Source organism: Astatotilapia calliptera, chromosome 2, assembly GCF_964374335.1.
Source record: "Astatotilapia calliptera chromosome 2, fAstCal68.1, whole genome shotgun sequence".
Taxonomy (NCBI): Eukaryota; Metazoa; Chordata; class Actinopteri; order Cichliformes; family Cichlidae; genus Astatotilapia; species Astatotilapia calliptera.
This window is the reverse complement of record NC_137423.1, coordinates 37,624,080-37,643,322: the sequence shown is the minus strand read 5'-3', so window position 1 is coordinate 37,643,322 and position 19,243 is coordinate 37,624,080. Positions and strand designations below refer to the sequence as shown.

General features: G+C 39.2%; 1 long non-coding RNA gene across 1 annotated transcript; it reads left to right on the top strand.

Annotated features, from left to right (window-relative positions):
- Nucleotides 1-15,350: 15,350 nt before the first annotated feature.
- LOC145431972 (uncharacterized) lies at nt 15,351-17,937 on the top strand. The gene is made up of 3 exons (XR_013912307.1): nt 15,351-15,672; nt 15,936-16,022; nt 17,088-17,937. It is a non-coding gene; the product is annotated as an uncharacterized LOC145431972 (long non-coding RNA).
- The last annotated feature ends 1,306 nt before the right edge of the window (nt 17,938-19,243 follow it).

Sequence of the window (19,243 nt, the reverse complement as noted above, 5' to 3'; positions counted from 1 at the left end):
CAGTAACACAAGTGAACCACCAGCCATGGCTAATGTTTCTGAAACTCATTGATTTAAGCGTTCTTTGTGAATACACTTAAAAGATCTGCAGTGGATTCAGCATTATGAGGTCCCATATTGTCTATTTCATCTTTTACTGTTTGAGTGAAAAGGCCAATCGCACTGTTCGGGTTAAAAATTTACTGCATGGTTAAGATCTACAGAAAAACAACCGTAAAAACTGAACAGGGAAAATTCCTTCAATTTAAACACTGCACAGTTTTGTTTTATTAACCTGTCCAGTCCAGCAGGAGCAAGGAGACTTTTGGTCTGAATGCTTTGTTGTGCCAAACATATTTTGCTTTCCCAAGAGGAGCACCGTAGACTATCTGTAGGCTCCTGTTATTGTTTTTGTTTTATTTATTTACTTAATTTTATTATTTAGATTATTGTCCTGTGGATGTTATCCTGATGGAGACAGGGGTTAAAGGTCAGAATGGTGAAAGATAAGAGAAGAAAGCAGGGGAGAAAAAAAAGAGAAAAGAAGGGGGGGCTAAACAGAGGAAGGTACACCAACAAATATACAGTTTTGCTGTGTTTGTTTCTCTCTCTCTCTCTGTGTTAGCGTTTAGCATAGAGTGTACTTGAAAAATGAGGGTGAGAGTTTGCAATAATGCCATCCCCCCCAAGAGCCAGCGGCAGACATCGAAAGACCCAGGAGACCCCGGCCATCCACGGCAGCCGAGAGCTAAAGATCTGAGGCCAAGTATCCCGATGACAACCAAGTGTCCACCCTGGCCGTGAGAAGAGGGAGGCCCCGGACGGAGCTCTAACAGCCAAGGGAAGGGGTGTCAGGAGACCAGAGGCAGCGGGCAGCTGACCCTGCTAGAGGCCAGCCACCCCAGATCTCTGAGAACCGCCCGAAACCCGGCAGAGCCCCCACCACATGATGAAGAAGCCTAAGCCAACCCCAAGAGAGCAGGCCAGAGCACAAACTTAAGCAGACATTTCAAAGAAACTGTAATAAGTCATTTTATTTATTTGTTAATATGGTGTGTGGTAATTTTAGTGCTGTTTACTGTGCCCAAATTTGATGATGTCAAGTACAGACGCTAGCAGTAGTACATGTCTGCCACTGCAGTCTTATAGGGTTGCTGATGTGGTTGTCAGATTTTTGTATTTCTTCCTAACAGAAAACTACAGCACATATTTTGAGGTTGAATGACTGTTTCCTGGAGGTGTTTTATGGACGTCTAGTTGTGGTTGAGAAATAGCTCCAAAAAAAGTTTGTGTTGAGGAATTAGACGTTTATTGATAAGAATCAAATGAAATCAGTAAAAACATCAAAAGACTCTGCGCTCCAGGGGCGATCAAACCCCAGACCTCCCACTCTGGATCAAAAACTTGTATTATACATGGAAACAATATGCATCCATTTACAGTTCAGTTCCTAACAACAACAACAACAACAACAATCTTTATTTATAGAGCACATTTAAAAGCCTTGGGCATACCAAAGTGCTTTACATAAAACAATAAAAGGTTCAAACATTGATAACGGATAAATAAAAATAACGAGTTATGTTCATAGATAAAAGCTACCAATAAGAATGACTACAGCACATGGGTAATAGCAAGATAAAAGCTGTACCACCATAATAAAAGACACCAATAGAAAGATAGGAGGGAATTAATACAAGAGGTCAATAGGTCACAGCAACCAAACAAACAAACAAACAAACAAACAAACAAACAAACCAGCAATTAAAAGGTGGAGAAGGCAAGTTTAAAAAGATATCATCATACAGAACCACCCAAGAGATAACGTTGCTCTTTCAGCCCTGTTTGCGGGGTCTGCATAAGTTGATGAAGACTTCATGTAATATTTTGTGTCAGCATTTGTTGTTCTGGACAATTTTCCAAGCACAGCAACCCATTGTTGTTTTGTTCTTTTTACTCTCCGCAGCTCGGGTTTGAGGCTAATAGGATGTGAATTTTATATTTATAGTTCCTGCAAGATTAAGACTTGGACAATTAAAAAAAAGATCATTGTGCTATATGTGAAAGAGGTCAGCTGTGAATGCCTGGATGCATTCTTTCTCTAAGGTCAAGCCAGACATTCCCACTGAGACCAAACATGGTCTGACTCATGTAGTGCAAATGAGGCATTTGAAACACACTGGCTATTCAGCTTTATCTCATCTTATCTTATTTTCATATCTCTTGTAGGACATTCAACACATCGTTGCTGGATGAGGCTAATACTTTCTTTTGGCTGTGGCATTTCAAAGTCTGGGATGCAAAAGCAGCAACAATATTCAATTATGTGCAGCTTATTCTCGCAAGTCAGAACCATAAGCATGGTAGTAAGATGGCTTGTCTAGATAAGACACTTTCCAATATCAAGGGCTTCGCTCACATCCTGTGGGCAGCTGGTTGATGGACTGTTCATCATTAAAAAGGTCACATTTGTGAACCAATTACAATATGAAACTTTCACAGAAAATTGGACGTGAATGAGATCAGACACTTCTGTTATTCAGCCAGTTTCACTTAGTTTTACCAAAGATGATTGAGATAAACAGCAGCATTCACAACAAGCAGATACACGAGAATATCAAATTGTTATATAGCTGCTTTTTTTGGCTGAGATCTGTGTGAAAATCATTGATGTAAATATGTAATGGACACACAGTATACAGTATAGGTGAAATTATCATTTCAAAAAGCCTAAATTTTTTTGACCATCTGTACTTACAGCCTTTATATTATAAGAAGTTTGTCGTTCCATACATCTCAGATGAAAATGTCTGCAGAACCCTGTCACAGTGAGTCTGTTAAGGTGCTTGATCTCCATGTTTCAACTTAAAGAAAATAGTACGTTAGCTATAAATTTAGTGACTCTCTCCCAAACGAAATGGCCTGAAAAAGTGAAAGTGAGCCCACCCATCCTCCCTCCTTCATTACCATTGAGCCCGGGGACATGCTTTGACCAGCATATGGGTCAGGGGTGGGGGTCCTTATTTGAAGTCCTCACAATTTCCATTGATTACACATAAAAAGAGCCCATGAGAGGCTTGGTCTTGTAAAGCCCCGTCATTATGATTTCAGGGTGAAATAATCCAGCAACTATTTTCTTCATACATACGTGTTATATTCACAAATAATTGCATTTGTAATTTTAGAACGTACGGTACACAGACTGCATTTTGTATGCAAAACGACACTTTTGGATTTGTTTTCCAGGTGGATTTGAAATTAAATATTCTAGAATCTTTCAAATTTATTTCACATCATAAGCCTTGTGCAAGACGGGGGAGACTTTTATTGGAGGAGTTATTCTTAGGCATCAATATCACCTCAGGACATAATCTAATTACTAAGCAACGCCACGTCTGGAACAAACAATAAGTATATTATCTAGCAGCAGTTTTCCATTACATCTAATGTTTGTTAATGAAATGAACGGATAAAAAAGAAAAACGACTAAGAGCATGTTCAAAGCTCAAAACATGTGCACCGGTGTCCCCACACAAGTCAGAATTTCCCAGATGACTCAGTGTTCACATCACAATCTTGCACAAGCACAGATCAGTTGCTGCATCAGGTGTTTCTGTTTATACTAAGATGCTGTAAATGTCTTATTCTCCAGATGGAAATGCTTCTGAAAGCCTGTGTTTACTGAAAGCAGACTATTCCAAAAAGTTTCATGATTGAGCTTAGGGGTGCAAAATCCACCAGGATGGAAAGTTGGATCCGAGCGCAAGCTGGAAATGTGATTAAGGCCTGAAACTCCGTGGTACGTGATCCACCCAACAAATCCCACACCCTACACTGTAATTCTGCTGTGGTTCCTCAGGAGGCATTTAGCATTTTGTTAACATAAACCTCTTTAGTGTGACATGGAATGAAGGCCCCTGAAGTGACAGATGTTTCTCTTAAATGTGATGGGGAATCAATTTTTAGGGGAGGATGTGGGGGTGGTGCCAGTGGGGCACACTGTGTGGTTGAGTAAGAGAAACTCAGATTGCTTCAGGCTTTCTGAAATCCAGTGTGGATCCACTCTTTCCTTTTTTCTTGGTGAAAGGTCTGCATGTTGACATGGACGTCTAGCTCAGAGCTAATAAAGTGCACCCTTTCTTTTTCTCTCTCCTCTAGTCCACAGGTTACAAAAACGACTTGGTGTTATTTCAGACACTGGGGAGTTAAGGGCCATCGTAGATCCAGCCGAGGTGCTCTCAAACTCAAATTGTTTGACATATTCAGTAAGTTAAAGTAAGGGCTGCTTTCTGTCTTTTGAAAAAGGACACTAATATGCACCCTGAAATTGGTTTTAGGTTCATATAGGCAATTTCTGTTGAAACTTTATTGCTTGTGGGATTTGTGAAGACACTTCTTAGCCATTAAAATACCTCGGATGAAAATAGCCTCGCTCCATGTTTCAGATGATGGACCATCTTCATCTTCTAACTGAAGGAATTGTATCACAGGTTTTTCAAACACTGCAGTGTTTGTTCAAATCTAATAGGACGGCTCAAGCATTGTAGAGGAAAAGAACAAAAACAAAGGCCTCTCTCATGAAGCTGGCGCTCTGTTTGTGTGGCTAGTAGAAGAGTCTTGAGACACCAGAGGGAAATCCACCAGACCTTCAAAGAGACAGCGCAGTGGGGAGTGTTGGCAGACTGCTGACTTGGACAGCTTGCACACCATGCAACACAACTTCAGTTAACAGACCAGCTCCCACAAACAAAACATCACCCACTATTGTTGATGAGCAGGGTTAATGCATTTAAACTTCGAAAGTGATTATTGACAACAGGCCATGTTAGCAATCCATCTGCTCTGCAATGATGCACATGATCGCTGCAGAAGAATACACCACTAGTGGTTATTGTTAATACATGGTAAATTCAGTTATATATATATATATAAATTTAAATTCTTGTAATTTTCCTATATGTAAGGTTTATTTCATCATCCGCCTGCAAATGTGATGTTACATTCTCTGTGTTTCTTTCATGTCACTTTGAACGTATGTCACCTGCATGTAACTCAACAGATCACATTTGTGTACTCTACAGAAGTCGCCACTAAACACACTGTGAAAAAATTCAAAAGGTATTGCAGGACGAACAAAAACTGCCTCTGGGGCAGCTTTTGGATAGTATCTAATAATAAAATATTTGGTACATGATGGCCGATGTTGACAAAGGTGAAGGTGACAGGGCTGCAGGTAATCTCAGATTTACAGCATCAGAAATGCTGATATATATACTTCTAATTCAGTTAAAGGTGGATACTGTGTCTCTATCTATAGATATATATCAGGCATATGTGAATTACTAAATGTGTTTTCATACAACAGCACTCTCTCTGACATACACAGGAAGCCACTGAATTATAGATGCAGAAACAGGAAATTCCTCCCTTTGCCCTCCGTCACTCAGGCTGCGACCTTGTACTAAATCAATTAGTAGTGCTGCAGGCAATCAGAAGACCTCCCTGGAGACGTTATGAATGTTCCCTTAATTCATGAGGGCCTCTTGGACCTCTCTCCACAGTGACTACCTGATGGGTGGCCACGGCTCCTGTTCATACAAACAGGGCTGTGATTTCACGCTGCGCAAATCAAAGAGCAGCAGGGGTGAGATTGTTTTGTTTCCTCTACAGTGCAGCATCCTGTCTTGTCCATAGAGGGTCCTCTCATGTGTGGTTACTGTTTCCTGGATGACCACTGGATGACCACTGTGAAGGTTCCTCATTTTGTCCACAGCAATTTGCAGTATCTGCCTCCTGGTGGCTTTTGTCCTTTATAGCGATGGCTCAAGGTAAGTGCTGATATAAAAACAATTTATGGTGTGATTATCTTGGCGAAAAATGCCAGGATACATAATGGTGATTACTTTTAGAGCCCAAGTAGAATTAAATATAAGATCTCAATCGTCTTTAGTGCTGAGACAATTAATCAATTAACTGATTGATATCAACAAGCAGTTAATTAATAGTTATTTATTTACACTGAAATTAAATTATGTATAAAATATCAGATTCTAACAGCTAAAATGGATCTACTTGTTTTTGTTCTGTTAAATAATAGTGAGAAATCGAAAAACAAAATGTTACCCAACATTTTTCAAAAAAAGACTTGTTATTATTGCTATTGCACAAAACACTCAGGACACAGGACCACATGGTAAAAAAAGAAAAAATATGTAAAATATTGGCAAATAGCACACATTAGTTCTGCTAATTTGACATGCTCCAGGCTAATCTGCAAATTTTACATTCATAGCTCTGATCTTCCTCCCAGCCTAGCTTGGTGTTTCCGTTTGGGAAACCTGACACTTACTCAAGCTTCCAGCCATTCAGTGTTTTTCAGCAGGATCAATGCTGCATCTGTGTCTTTCTCCCCATGGGACCCTGTGGGATGTAGTCCTTCTCCAGCCCAGTGGATCCTGAATCTTCCCATTCACTCTGGCTCCCCCGAGGACACAAGGGCACATTTCCTATGGACTTGAATAACTCTGCATTTGTGCAGTGTATTGGAGAATGGTTGTATCATAAGAAATGCCTTAACGCATATGGTTTCAATCACTATGTTTTATCATGAACAGGGCATGTATTTCTTTAGATAGTAGGACAGTGGATTACTCATATTACCCTCAGTGTGTGTGGGGTAACTCATACTCGTATAGCACAGAGTTAGGAAACAGATCCAGACTCAGATCAAACAAAACGCTGGGGTTTTCTGTGATTAACTGGGACTTTGCATTGATTTCCCTTGGTGATATATCTGTAACATCACTATGAATTTAAGATGAGAAACTCCTCAGGGGCTTACAAGCTGCACAGGAAAATAAAAACTTAAAGGGCTTTGCCTGTACTCATACTCACTCAGGAGTTAAGAGTATGTAACTAACGAGGCTTGGAGAAATTGAACATGAAATTTAATAAAGCAAATGATTCAGATTTAGTTAAGCCTTTTTATTCATCACACAAGCTAATGACTAACACTGTGGAAAAAGGAAGTTATTAATTTTTTCAAGTGGAAAAAAGTGTGGTATGGATTTTTTCCCCTTTCATTTTAAACTTTGCTGGGTTTTATATATAAAAAGTAAATTAGTAGTAATTTCCTCATTTGGTTTGACCCATTGCAGTCACCAGCCTTCTTTCAGTTCTCAACAGCATAATGAGAGCAGTTATTACTTCAGCTAATGGTTATTGCATAATTATCTCAATCAGCTTTGATTGTACGGCTACTTTTCAGCACTTGTAACAAGCATCTCTGTGCTTCACTCTGTGAAGGTGAAAAGAAATGAATGAATGAATTTTTACAAGTTCTTAGCTTTTACTTACCGATTTTTCTAAAGTTGCAGATAATCATGGACACAAAGTGTTTTCCCACCTAACTCACTCACCTTGGCTGCTATGTGCGAGTCCTTTAAGTCATACAGCCAGGGTTTAAGACATGCTTTTACCAAGTGTAACCACTGACTCATTAAAAGTTGCACATCTAAAATCTTCATGAAATTTGAAGTGTTTAAAATAAATAAATGCCAGATCATAATTACTATACCTTCATGGGAATCGATTTAAGAGCATGCAAATGGGTGATGGTAAATGGTTAGAACCTGCTTATAGAGTAACAGCTGGAACCTGACTTACTCAAACCTCAGATATTGGTCGGTTGTTTTCTCTGTGGAAGCTTTTGGTGTCATCAGGCCAACACTGAAAGAGCTCTCTAAGACCAGGATCATATTTGGTTGCATACACTATAGATTAGCTGTCGTTCAAGCCCATTCTCACTCCCAGGGCATCCATTAGTGCAGTTCTGTCAAAATAGCTGGCGTCACTCATTTATGCACAAGGTGTCTTTTGGTGTCTGTGTCTTGATGCACTGGTTAATGCACTGATGAGAAGGATCAGGCCCTCTCAGCCCTTCATTTGTCAACATGAGTGTGTTTTAAGTGAAACAACGTTTTGCTGTACCTAATCATTTTTCAGTCCATACCTTACCAAGATGTTTTCAGAGCTTAAACCTAACTATTGAATGAAAGCATGAATAAAAGCATAAAATATAAAAGATTCCCAGAAAAAAATAATCCCCTCCCTGAGCCTGGTTCTGCTGCAGGTTTCTTCCTGTTTAAAGGGAGTTTTTTCTTTCCATCGTCGCCTAAATGCTTGCTCATAGGAGGTCATATGATTGCAGGGGTTTTCTCTGTTTCCTTTATGTTATTGTAGGGTCTTAACCTTAGAATATCAAACACCTTGAGGCAACTGTTGTTTCAATTTGGGGCTATATAAATAATATTGAATTCAATCTGTTTCATTCAGGCTATTTTTTCTTCCATTTGACAGATAAGCAAATATGTGTGAAATGTAATAATCGCAAATGTAAAAAACTTCTGTGACTCTTCTTATTAAAAAAATATAAAAATAAAAATCATACCTGATCTAACTTTAGCCGTTCTTGTACTTCAAGCATAGCTGCTATTTTTAAATGTACCTTTAATTCAATTGAGTTCAGTTCAGTTTAATTCAATTTTATTTATATAATCACAGCTGATGTCCCCATGGACCTCAACCTTACACAACTAGGAAACATGAACTGACCTGTCAAGTGTCTTTACTGTAGTGAGGGATGTTCTGCTCAGAAGAGTCCACGGCGTACTCAAAACAAGTTTCAGCTCAACAAGTATTCTGTATCAGTTAGGCTGTATTAGACTGGAGTTCTCCAAGTAGATGATGAAACCCCACAACACTGCAAACTGTCTGTTGCTTCTTGTACAGAAATAAACTTGAAAGCCACCAGAATTTTGCTTTGTTTACACACTGTGCAATTTCTGATGAAAAGGTCAGAAGAGAAGGAAAAAAGAATAGTTTTAGTGAGCCTATATAGCCTAGATAAGGAACTGAAGGTGAGTGAACTTTGTAATACAAAAGTACTCTGAGGTTTGAGCTGTTCATTCATTGGTATGTCTGCCTCGGATGACAAAGGTGACGTCAACAGCGGCAAATGTCAGCTGCAGTTATACAACTTTTTAAACAGGCTTTCTGATAATGAAAGGAGGAACTTGGTCTGAAGCACCAAGTTGGTAAAAAAAAATCCAAACTATATGAAAAAAGAGTCGGTGAAAACTATCAACTGGTAACAGCTTGCAACTGTTGAAAAGGCATAGTTGGCCTGTTTGAACGGTTACAGATTAACAGCTTTGACGTATGTTTTTGACGAGGCACATCAGTTAATCTTTCTGCTCTTTCAGTAAAGAAACATTCATAACTTTCTGATCTTTGTCTGTATGCATAAATTGCAAAAATGCCCGAATAAGCAGCTGTTTATTCTTTGCAGTATATCATGCTGATGTGATGAACCACCAGAGATAAATGTCTTAAGGGATACTGGAAGACAAAGAAGAGCTCAACAGTTCTTAATTTCTCATCTTTGCAAAAAATGAAACGTGTAAAGCATGTTATATTGCAGTGATTTCCAGTATAACTATGAAGTGCAAGCACTATGAGATCTGGGGACTCATAGTTGCAACAGTTATTTATTAAAGCAGGAGGGGATGACACCTACAGCAGATTGCCTTATTATTTATAATGCTTGCTGCACATTATGTGAGCAGTTTTACAATGACAGCTTATGAGAGCACTGCTGTGAAGAGAGTTAAGCTAAAATCATGACATAACTTCTCTCGTAGCAGTCACTGACAGGTCATTTATTTAAAGTTTCTAAACGATTTATGTAAGTTTTGCTGTGTATGCGGTAAATGTACTGAATTTTACGTTGGAGCTTAATAACGAGCTTCACCACTTATAGCGTCCAGAGAATTTTATAATGAAAACTTACCTTCATAATAAAGATGTATATTAGACCGATATCATTGCTGTGCTGATTGCATCGAAGTACTTCTGAAAACTTCACCACTTATAGTGTCGAGAAAATAATAACCCAAGATAATTGAATTAAGAGTAACTTACTTACTTTTCATAAAAATGCTGCATATTATGGTCATAACTTTGTCTCCACCGTGTTTGAAAGACAATGTGATATGTTTTAGATCACAAGCTGCTTCACTTCTTTTCCGGACTTTTCTCTTCCAATCATTCTGGTAAAAGTCCTTCTTGGTTTCTGGTGCAAAGATTTTTTTCAGAACTGTGAATACTCTTTCGAATGTTTTACCAACTTTACATCAATAAGATTCCAAATTAAAAAATGATAATAATAATAATGATAAATTTGAGCATGACGTTTAAAGAACCTTTGCCTACCTGATATTGCCTACCAACCAACATAGCCCTACTCTGTCTAAAGAATCCTGAGATAGATTCTTCTTTGCCCATTATTGTAAACCGTATACACTGCATACATAGTGCTAGATTTGAAGGTTGAACAAAAAACAATAAAGATGGAACAAGATTTACTTAAGCAGTAAAAAAGGAGTAAAAAAGTTTAAAAAAAAGAACAACTTAAAAAACCAAACACAATTAAAACGACTCTTTATATGCGACTGTTGTTTTTGGCAAATATCTTTGTTTGCCCTAAAATCAGCAATGGAGATCACACTAAATGTGAGGTATCCCTCTTCCATAACCCCTATCTATAATTCATTAAGTAATGGGATACACGGCACACAACATGGAATTCACCATAGAGCATAGTACTATGCAATATTCATGTAAACCTCAGGCCAGTATGAGGAATGCAAGGTACTGAAAGTCATACAGAGCTGAATACTGCATGACTTGAAGGATAACATCGAGTTACCTTGGGGCCAAAAGATTGAATCACTACTTGACGTAGGAGCTGTCATACTCCTTACATACACCACAGATGGTGAAAAAAAATAAAAATTATTATCGCATATGTTGCCACAGCTTCCCAACAAATCCTCTCACAAGCAGCTGCTGCATTCCTTGTTAATACAAATCAAGCAGCAGCAGTATAACAACAGCAAAACTCCACAAAAACAGCTTGCAAACTGCTGTCTGGATTTTTAAAGTTGCACCCCCCTCTGCACAGCCAAACAGATCATTTCACGAATAACTACTTGCATAGATGCAGGGCTCATCAAAAATTGTAAATTCATTTTTTTCCTGCTTGAAGACAGATACGTGGCTTCAACCACTCACTCTGCAGCCTGTTAAGTAAAGACACAAGGTAAATTGTTACTTCAGCTTGTTTGAGGGGGAATGAAAGCAGTGAGGACTTCAAAGGGTTTCTGAATACATTATGGAAATTATGTAAAATGTTCTATGAAGACAATTATAAACCGTGAGTTTAAAAGAGAAATTTGGGCACGTGAACATTCTGGTATGTGTTGATGTATGTAGGTGTTAAGCGAGTGACGAATAAACACAAAATAACAACCTATGTTTATATGTGAGGTTACTGTGCGATAACTGCAAAGGTAATTGAGCTGGCTGAGCTGTTTGGCTTAGAACCACTATGGAAAACAGCTTTGGCTCCCATTTTGACCTTTGCCCTCACCAGACGCTGCCTTCTAATTTGGCTAATTGTGTTTTTCCCAGGGGATCCATATACACGGCTGTCAATGAATGGGTGTCAGGTCAGTGTTAAAACATAGGTCACAACACAGACATGTGGAAAAGAGTTCCATCTTTTACTGTCAGAGTAGCATTAAAGTATTAAATCTGCATACTGATTACGATCTCCACTTTATACTGATGTTTTTATGTAATTACTAAAACCCCTAAAAGGATTAGTAACTGTATGCATATCCTGTATGTTTCGATGGCTGTCCCCCACCAAGTACAAAAACCATTTAATTTTAACCAATGAGCTGCCAGCATAAGTCTGCAAGAATTCATTCCAGTTTATTTGTATTCTCACAAACTGAAATCCATCCATCCACACGTTAATCTACTTTACAACTTATTCAATGGGGAATTGAGCATATCCAGCAGAAACCCACGCAAGCACGAGGTGAGCATACAAACGCCAACTGACTTGGTGGTTAAACCGCTCACTATGAGGCCAAAGTGCTAACCGTTACACCACCATGCCACCACAAAGTGAAATGCCCAATGCTTTAATGTAGCATTAGTCATGTACTGTATATGCAACTTATGTGATGCAGTCATTGTAAATAAACAATAATAATAATGATAAGGTCAGTTCCTTACAACCTAGTGAGCTCAAATACTTTTCTGGGCTGGTGTGAGGAGCATACAGTTGTTTCTCAGGTATTCAACGATCAGATGAACACATCCATTGTTAAACTATAGTCTCACTCTTGATTTGTTATGTTCTGGTAGTTGCTAAGGAATCCCTTTTCATCATATTTTAATGAAACCCGTATGTTCTGACACACAGGGATACCATTTCTGTGCAGATTTTGAAACGCGAGGAAGAACAAAAACCCATTAAAGCCCACATTATGAGGTAGGAGGGCTGACAGATGGCACAATGAAACAAGCATTGTGGGGAGTTTTTGTTTTTTCTTTTGCACACTTGTTGTTGTTTTTAACTTTATCTTTTCTGTTAACACTTGGTCAGGTTTAGGCATTAAAAATCGATGTTCGGGTTTAGGCACTAAAAGGTTAAATCTTGCGTGTGTTTACCTGCGTACCCCTGTGTGTTTGCGGGGTGTTGGTGGGGGTTAAATACGCATTCAAAAGCAACTGCTCTATGCAGATGTTCCAAACTAATGATCTGTTTTCAATCTAAACAAATTCCAAGTGTCTACTAACGCACACTCACAAACTCCAACACAAGCTTGATCACTCTCGTCTCAGACTGACATGTAAGTTCCTTCTTTGTTTAAACTAAAGATCTATTGTGTGTAATTGCATTGCATCACATATAATGTTTGGTAGATTTTCTTCTCATTTGTGAAGAACTTTTTCTTCTATTCTGTTCTCAGACTTTTAAAAATAGCATTTAAAGAAGTGCTAACTTGTGATTTGAATGATCAGCAGGAAGATATAGGTGATACTTTAGTTTATAATTTAAGATGCACACATCGCTTAACTGTGATAGGCATTAAGTGCAGGCTGAGCATAGGTATTATAGATATTATCCCACAATAACACCTCTTTTTTGAAGAGTGTCATCATTATATTAACCAACTCCAACAAGGTGGAGATCTAAAAGTTTCTTGTGGGACTATTTCACTGAAATAAAAAAATTTCTGTATGAAAACTTTTGTACCTCATTAACTTATTAACTAAATTTGGGAAACTACTATATACTCTATAGAGAGATTGGGTGGAGCAGTTAACGCTTAACTGCTTACACAGTTACACAAGCTGTTGGTAGTCTACCTTAAACCACCTACCAGACTAAAACACACACACCGGTATACCAAGTTTTCAGGATAGATACAAATACAGACTGGGGTCAATTCAGGGAATTCAGAATGACACACTCAGATTTTGTTGTCCTTGCCTGACTGGATGCTTGATTTCTGTCGGTCCGCGGGTGTTTATCACAGCATGGGTAGATTATAGTTCAAAATAAATGAACTTTGACCGCAGTGTATGTGCGCTTTGCTCGGTGAAGCGGCAAAGTTTTGTAGTGGAAGCCACTGGAAATAATGGGCTTCATTGTGCAGTAGTACCATTGTTGCATCATGACTGAAAACCCTTTAGCACAGCACAAGCAGCAGCTGAAAAACAGTGGAACAACACGTCATCCAGATGTGGTAGCATAAAGGAAGTCAGTTAAAATAGAGGGTCCATGTACTACTAAACTGTAGCATATCATCCTGGATTAATAATGATATGTCAAATGAATCTGTTGATTCTAAAGCATCACAAATACACAAGTTAGTCAAAATCTTACTGTTATTAGTACACAGTGATTAGCTGTAGAAGACTATAATCACCTGAAACCTACGAAGCTGGAAGGAATGTAGGAAGTATTTTACAATTCAGCATCCCAGCAGTGAAATAAAACATCATGACTAACCTCTTTTTTCAACAGCAGCATCTCTTCCTACAAACATCTCATAGAGATATCTGTGATAAAGACCAAAGAGAGACATCTATATACAAGCAGAAAACTTGGACTGGCCCACTTATTTTGGTGTGAATACTTACACATGAGAGAGGAGTTGTGGAACTTAAAACACAGAGCTGTTGATCCAGGTGCCATCTGATTATTTTTGGCCACCGGGAGTGTCAGGAAATCAGTGATAGATGTTCTCGGATAACCTTATCACCCCTTTAGACCTACCCCACAGATAGATAGCCTGTACTGAGAAAGCAAGAACTCATGAATCTGTCACTGCCAGTGTAACTTGATCTTTTCGCTCTACTAATCTTTGATTACATGAGTGATAATGGCTGAACTCCGAGGTGAAAAAGAGGGTTTAAAGTATGAGAAAAAGACTCAGTAAGCATGCTGTATATTCTAAATAAAGTTGTTGGGGAAAAATACCTTCAGTCTTCACTGAGGCATTAGAGAACTATTACCTTTGTATCACTTACTGATTAATTAATTCAATAGTGCCCTCTCTCTTCTGTCTCTGTGCAAGTGTGTGTGTTTGTGTCTGCACCTGTGTGGTCCAAATGAAGTTTAAGACACAAGTAGGCATCTAGAGAGGAGTAACCTTCCACACACCATGCACGAGACACACCATCTGTTCTAGTGAGAGGTAACAAAGTCACCGTCTGTGCAAATGTTCGCCATGGAGTCTGGCACCAATTGAGCATCACTCTATTTGGCATGGTATCGGTGACACGCTTGCCAGGTTGTTGTGACTACATACTCCTAAATTTCCTTGCATGTTTAACAGTACAATAAAATTGTATGGTGCAAAGTTTAAGCTTTAAGCTTTAATAAATCACATTACACTTCTTTAACAGAGAAACACAATTCTGTTACTTAAAAGGAGACGGTCTAAGCTGTTTCAAATCTGTCCTTAGTTCATTAAGGTGCAAAAAAAGGGAGAAGAGTGAGAAAGCAAATGTCTCAAGCGTTCACAGAGAACAGCTACTGTTCTGTTTGCAATCAAGTACAGACATGATGTCACTATCCTGGGAGCTGTATGTATGGGATCCTTTTAAGTCAACGCTGTGAATGTTTGAAGGTGCAGAGAGAAGCCACCCCCATTATTGAACACTAAACGTGAGCTTTTGCTTCCAGTTCTAACCCACCGTCCACCTTAAAACAAGTGATGTGTTGTTATTTATTGTGTTTGTATGTTGTTGTATGCAGTTTATTTACGCTCGTCATGAACATGAATACCATGCTAACTGTTCTTTTTCCAGGGTGGAATGATTGCACAGTATGCATCTTTAATTAATCCAAGAAGACTTGGGTGCTGAAGTTTGAACGTATGTTTATGTGACAGGTGAGACCTGAGTCTGGGAACCGCCCCTGGTAGGCGGGGCTAGGTTGTTCCCTTTTATAAGCACAGGTGCAGTGTAGTTAGTCCATCTGTTGTGTGAACCTGGAGCTGTGTGAATACCTGGTCTACGCTGTGCTATTTGGCCTTTTTAACTTTTCTATGATAGCTTGGTGTGGATTGCATAGCCTTCTGTTGGAGCAGTAGGTCACAGAAACCATTCTGCTTGAGTTTTGGTAGAGGTTTAAAGTTATTTGCACCCCTGTGGAAACTTGTAGTGGGCTCCCACCTCTTGGATGTTGATTACCGATACTTACTTTAGTTACCTGGACACAGGTAACTGAAAAACGGACAAAGTGGCAGAGATATTCCTTCTGAGGTAAATTCTTCAGTGTAATTGATGTCCTGTTTTCATTTACAGCTTGCCAAGCTGCTGCTTTGCCAGGGTGGATTTCTGGCTGTTGGGCCGAGGTCCTTATACACTGCTGGCTGTTGTAATTTGTTTTAAAACTGGTTTAACTTGACAGTGAATAGCTGATGACAATTTTAATGGGTGTTGCTGTTTATTTGTTTATTGTTATTTCATTGTATCAGCAGGCACCAATTAATGTATTGATTGTGGCTTAATCCTTATCATTGCAGACAGTGAAGGTGCTGCGTGGAAGATGTAAACCTCTGATCACAACTGTAAATAACCCAAATATGTTAGAAATGAGTACGAGAGAAAAGGTAAAGTAATGCGTAAGTTCTTGCTGAGCACATTTTCCTGCTGGGAAAAGTCAGATGATCGGCAGCAGAGGAGAACAAAAATCTTCAACTTGGGCAACAAAGTAACAAAATTAAATTGAAAGCATTGTTTGCTGTGGTGGATCATCCACCCTGGTACAGGTTCAAGTGAGTGTCATTTGTTTACAACAGCAGAGAACAAAATGCAGTTAAAGCTTCTTCTCAAGGACAGAAAGGTCTGATCTCATATTATGGTAATAGGTATACAAGAGAAGTGATTAGTACAACATAACTGAGAACAAACTGGCAGTAATTAATAGCAAAGTCACTATTTAAACATTATTGCATTGTGCATATAATGTTTCAATTCAGTCGTTGTCTTGTGGCTATTCACTTGGCTACTTTATCCTTAGTATGGCCTGGGGGGGGGTAAAGGTTGCTGTTGTGGTGACTACTTAGAGCGCACATGTGTGAACTACTGTAAATGGCATGCTAAGCTAATGAAGCCTGTGTGTAAGTTCAAGAAGGTAGCTGTGTGATCACTGATCTGCCTGCTTCCTGTTTGGCTGCTGCTCTTATTGTTTCAAAAAACGCTTTCACATCTTTACTCTATTCCCATCATCTTCGTGTCAGCCTTTTTTCTGGGCCAGTCATCCTCCACAATGCGTGCTCTGTCAGACTCTTGTGTGATGCTATCCACCCCCCAACTCACCCCCTTTACCACATTCATGTCACTCAGATCTCCATCTTCACCTCCACCAGCATCTACACTCTGGTGGGTCCCGTTCTTAATCCAGTCACTGCTGGGATTCTGTTCTGCCATAAGTTGTCACTGGAGTCTAAACACCACAATGATTAATTCTTTATCTCAATAAATCACATTTAAGTCATTTCAAATGCTTTCCTTATTGGAATATAGTGTTTGGGGATCTAACATTAATGAAGATAACAATATCCAACCAGCTGTATATGTTACAGAGTACATACCCTCACATATGATTGGGCATAATTGTCTGCTTGAAAAACTGATCCATCCTAATCCCCGGCAACCTCCTCCAACTCATCCAGGACAGACACCCAGACGTTCACGTGCCTGAAGTGCCCAGGACACATCCTGATCAGATGCCTGAAGCAGTTTAACTTGCACCCCTAATTCCCCCTGGAATGATCAAGCTCTCCACCCCGCTCCAACAGAGAAGTCAGACATCTCCAGAGGAAGTCTACGGCTGCTGGCTGCATCCACAATTCCATCCCTTTAGTGCCTACCCAAAAATCATTATGTCAGGAGTCTTCCTCACCTGTTGTCTGCATCAATATACCACTAGACAAATCCATGCACCAAGCTCTTGCTCTTCTATCCAAATTTTAGTTTTAGGCTACTAGATAGCCCTGCGACAGACTGGTGATCTGTCCAGGATGTACTTCTTGCTCCATTGCACCTGTGATGGGCTCCAGCTGCATCCCATGACCCTGTAATGAATAAGTGGAAGAGAATGGATGAATACGACATCTCTCTGAGCTAAACTAAAGCGTTTTAATGTAGCTCTCTAAATTCTTTGAGTAGTGAAAAAATTCTTTCACACTGTCAAGTCCTCTTTTTGTATCAGCTGTAGGCCTTTCTTTTACTTTTGAACTCCTGGTTTCGCATTACGATAGATGCTCCTCGGGACAGTATGGTGTATTCTTCCTTTGTTGTACATGCTGCCTCACTGTTGTACTGTCATCAGCAATAAAATTAAACTACAAAGTATGGCACAGAAAAACAATTAACTAAACAAATAAAAGTATCCATCAAATAGGACACTCTAGACTAAAGTAAAAGACAATGAGGATAAAATGCTTTGATTTTTCAAGCAGAAATCAGCCTGCAGTGAATATGGCTGCTAAATGGTTTCAAGAAATATTTACAAAGCTTCTTTTCATCACCCAGTTTGGTGATTTTGACATTAGTGATTATGGGTACAATAACTAATCCCTCATTAATGTTGTCCTCACTGCTCTGTGTCACAAGGATAGGAAATCAATGAACCTTCGCCTGAAGCAAAAACTGAGAGCTGTCCATCTCCCACCTTTAAATGGCACCTCCTCTCCAAACTGAAAGATCGTTATAGAAGTAAGAAATTCTGGATCTACTGGCAGTAACTTAGTCTCTAAAGGGCAACATAATCATGTTTACCAGGCAGGTCCATCTACAAGAGAACTCCTAGCGGAGGGGATTAGGATGACATTTGGCCCTAATTTGAGCATAAAATAGACCTTTCTGAATCCACGATAGACTTGGAAGGAGCCGGAGAATAATGGGTTATGAGAAAACAGACATTTTCTCTCTAATTCTTCCATTTACTTGGCTTTTTCATTCTTCCAAATTTAATGTTAATTTGAATTACAAATGCAGATGCACATTGCAAATATGTATGAAGAAATCCCCATGGCACTGAGCTGCTCTTTAAAGATTCAGAAATTAGTTTCAGAGCCCATCTTCCCATGTTTAAGGACTCCCAATGGAAATGTTAATGTATCGTTCCAGAGATTCTCACTGCAAACTTGTTAGGGAACTAAAATTACAATCGTTGAGCCATAAAGACATTTTACACTTTTTCCAATGTGAGACTTCAGCAAAAAATAATAAGTTGAAACAACTAAGGCTCTGAAAATGTTTAAATGAATGTTGCTGGCTCATGTAAGTCCATTGAAGCACTACAGCACAGCAGCCACAGGCAGTAAAGATAATACTAACAGGCGGAAATGGCCCTTCCGAGGTCTTCATTCTGTCTTCCATACACAGCTGGATCATCCTTTTGGACCCTTGGTTGCTTTATAGACACAAACACGTGCACAAGTATACAGTAAAGCATACACACTGAGGCTGATCCAATACTGTGACTCTTTTGTTATCTGCTCCTCACCAGCTTTGTTTGCATGGATCATCTGGAAACTCTATTTGTTGCTGCCGTTTTGGAGATGCACTAAAGTGGTCAGTCAACAAACTCTAAATGCACATCCTGGTCCACTGATGTTCTCTTCCCTCTGAACCATAAAACGAACAGATGGTGCGAAAGTTGAATTCTTAACACTAAAGAATCAATAACTGTCTGTTTCAAAACAGTGAACAGCTCTGAAAATTGAGCACTGTGGGTCAGGCTGTCAGTACTGATCGGGAACTGCATCCACCTCTCTGTAGGGGGCAAGCATTAAAGGTTTTCCGTGAAACAAAAGAGAAAACT